Consider the following 3515-nt stretch of genomic DNA (forward strand, 5'->3'; position numbering starts at 1 on the left):
GTATTGTTGGTTGTAGAGTCAGAGCCGAATTCGGGACTCTTTTAACCGGAGTCGGACTTACGTTAATTGTTTTGGCCGGAATCGGACTAGGAAGTCGTACCCGTGTTATTTTAAACCGACTCGACAGCTCTGATTTTAGAATTTATAAAAAAAACGCATTCAGTAAAAAGGATAAACACCTTTGACTCAATGCTAAATACCAGACTAAAACACAGCATAAACAACCCTATCATTGCAGGATATTCAACTGAGAATAATTTGTCGAGATTTTGTGGTAGCTGGATCAGATACCACGAGTACATCTCTAGCTTGGCTACTTGTTTATTTGTTAAATTTTCCGAAATACAAAGACCAGATGTTGAAAGAAGTCGACGATGTGTTAGGTGAGTTTTAACAATGTTCTTAACAAGTCATTTTTGAAATGATTTAATTCCATGTCAAGTCATTTGTAAAATAAGTTAAGTCCAATTGAAGTATTTTTGAATAAATAGCAAGTCAATTCCCAGGCAAGTTTTAATTTGAGTCCTTGTCGTAAAAAGAAAACGTTAGATATATTTGGTAAACTCGTCAGTTTATAGGCTATACTTAATATATGGTAAGCTAATAGGCTCTATATAGGTGCACAATTTGTGAAAAATAACCCAAATATATAAACATAACTGTTAAATAAAAAGACTTTATTTCAACCGAAGTCATTTGTCCAAAAGACTTAAATCAATCAAGTTTTTAGTCTATAAAACTTTTTTGATCTGTAAAAAAAAGTCAAGTCAAGTAATTTAAACACCGTTACTTAAGTGTACTTTGAATAAAGTCCTCACAACACTGTTTTTTACTGATTCCAATCTAAAAGGTGCTGATGCTACATTGAAATGACGTTAGATGGATATTGTGAAATTGTAGCCAAATCGATGGCCGGAAAGTATGTTGGTATTCTTGTGCCTGTTTAAGTTACCCAAATATAAATTGTCAACTGAATCTTGAATCTTGCAAAAACTTTCAGAGACATTAGTGAATGTTAGGGATGTCCGATATTTTGGATCGCCGATACCCGATGCTAAGTGACAGTATCGGTTGTCGTCCGATACTTGGTTAATATCGGTGTCGATCCGATAACAATTAAACATAGGTTTACTAGCCATGGTTTGCGATGAAATGTAGCAATTTGAACTTGAAAGGTAAATTTATTTTAATAAAGTAGGTTAACAACTCGTTGTAGTTACACTTCACTCGGTTTAATAACCATTCACTTTGAAAATATTTATTTAAACTTATTTGTTTGTTTGGGCATTACAATGCCATTGGTATGGGGTTGGATCACGACATTTTCTGTTTAAAAATTCTATATCCTTATCGGATTAAAATGTCAATTATCGGACATCCTTGTATAGATATTATAATCAGGTCACACTAAAGAACGACAAATTATATTGAAATCTTGACCATGTCCATATATATGCCACCTCATTACCTTGTTTAGAATTGGACAAATACGATCATTTACAGGGATTAGTAGATATGAGTCTTGTGTTTAGATAAACATAATGCATTACAGGACAGTCCACCCTTCCTTCGATGTCACACAGACCGAACATGCCAATAACGTGCGCCTTCATTCAAGAAGTGATGAGAATAAGAACTATTTCACCACTTGCTGTTGCCCACCTTACCACAACAGAGGTTAAAGTCGACCAATATGTCCTTCCAAAAGGCACAAGGGTAAGTGGTAACGCTAATATAGCGACACGTTTACAACTTTAAAATTTGGATTAAAGGATAAAAGTTCAACAATGAAATTGTAACAAGTGTATTAAACCAACCTTAAAAAACGAAATATCCCTCATAACAGTGAGACGGACTCATAATAAAGAAATATAAACCTTTCGTAAAAAGTCCTTGCATATTTTCGATTGACAACGTTTGAACACCATATATATTCCGCCAAAATAAATAAAGATCAGAATACACTTTGAATTGTCACTATGTATACAGGATATCACGCTATTACAAATTGCTAGAAAACACTGTAAACATTTAAATAATAAAATGTCGCGACCAATGTATAAGCATGATATATATTATTTCTTTTCATTTTAGGACTTTATTTTTTATTTTATTTTGTTAAGCCTATGGCATTTTTATAGTGCAAATTGAGACCAGTGTTGTAATGACATAAATCATTTTCTTGACTTAAATGCACTTAAGCCACTTGACTTAATTTAAGTCGTTTGGGCAAATACCTAACATGACTTAAGACGTAGCATTACCCAATTTTTTCATGCAAAAGCTTTGGTTAAAACGAGCTGTTTGTACTAGGCATTTTTGTTTTATAAAATTTGGTTACATATCTTAGGTTTTCTACATAAAAAAATTGAATTCGCTTTCTCTATGTTGCGTTTTGTATTTTTAGATGTGTTTTTGCGAGCTTTGGGTCCAATTTTAGTAGTTTAACGTTTACTTTTTATACTTTATAACAACATTTCACTTTGAATTAACTTGTTATATTCATGACTTGACTTGGACTTGACTTGTGATTTATTATTAAAAGCTTGACTTGAACTTAAGTTATTTTACAAATGACTTGACTTGGACTTGGGTTATTTAACGAATGGCTTAATTAACTGGGACTTACTGTAAGTCATATTACAATTACTTGTTTACAACATTTCTTGAGACTATATGCAACGCAGGTTTTCCCTAACTTATACGGATCACAAATGGATCCCCAAACATGGCCCAATCCGGAGCACTTCAATCCACACCGTCATATCGACGAGAGCGGAAAATTCGTCGCTTCCAACAAAATTATCCCGTTTTCAATCGGGTCCCGGTTTTGCCTCGGCGAATCGCTAGCCAGGGTCGAGATCTTTATCATTTTTGTGAAGATCCTACAGAAGTTTCACGTTTATTCTGGAACAGATCACCTGCCTCCTGTGGACAATGAGATTGTCTCATCAGTTGTTTCACCTCGCGAATGCGTCGTTAAGTTGCAAGCTCGCAATTAAAGACGTGCAATAAATGGTAAAAATGCCATTTTTATTGAAGCTCGTAACGACGTATCGCATTTGTTGTATCTTAAATTAAGTATTTTAAGTATGCGTTACTGTCTTGTAGTTGTGTCTCTTAATAAACAACAGTTAATGCTCCTTACGTACATACGGGGACTTTGTGTTGCAAGATTTCGGATAAAAACTTACTCCATGTTTTGAAGGAAAATGATCAGAGGTTGTAATTAGACGTAGAATGAATGGAATGAAAATAGGTGGCATTTTCTGAACGTGTGCAATGAATATGAAGATAATGCCTATAGAGGTTATAGTTAAAAGTAGAATGATTATCAAAGCCCATACTGAAATAGGTATAGCATATTTTGAACATTTTGGCGGGAGGTTGTAGTTAACGTAGGGTAGTTGGCACATATGGGATATTATGCATGACGGTAGAACTTTTCTTATCTCCGCCAGCATTTTTAAGTTTATTGTGTTTGGAGCATGGGCTAAAGTAGAACAGCTTTGTCT

General features: G+C 34.3%; 1 pseudogene; it reads left to right on the plus strand.

Annotated features, from left to right (window-relative positions):
- The first annotated feature begins 355 nt into the window (after window positions 1-355).
- On the plus strand, window positions 356-3002 carry LOC146141634 (cytochrome P450 2D20 pseudogene; annotated as a pseudogene).
- The last annotated feature ends 513 nt before the right edge of the window (window positions 3003-3515 follow it).

This window comes from Ascidiella aspersa, chromosome 5 (assembly GCF_963924565.1).
Source record: "Ascidiella aspersa chromosome 5, kaAscAspe10.2, whole genome shotgun sequence".
NCBI classification, from domain to species: Eukaryota; Metazoa; Chordata; class Ascidiacea; order Phlebobranchia; family Ascidiidae; genus Ascidiella; species Ascidiella aspersa.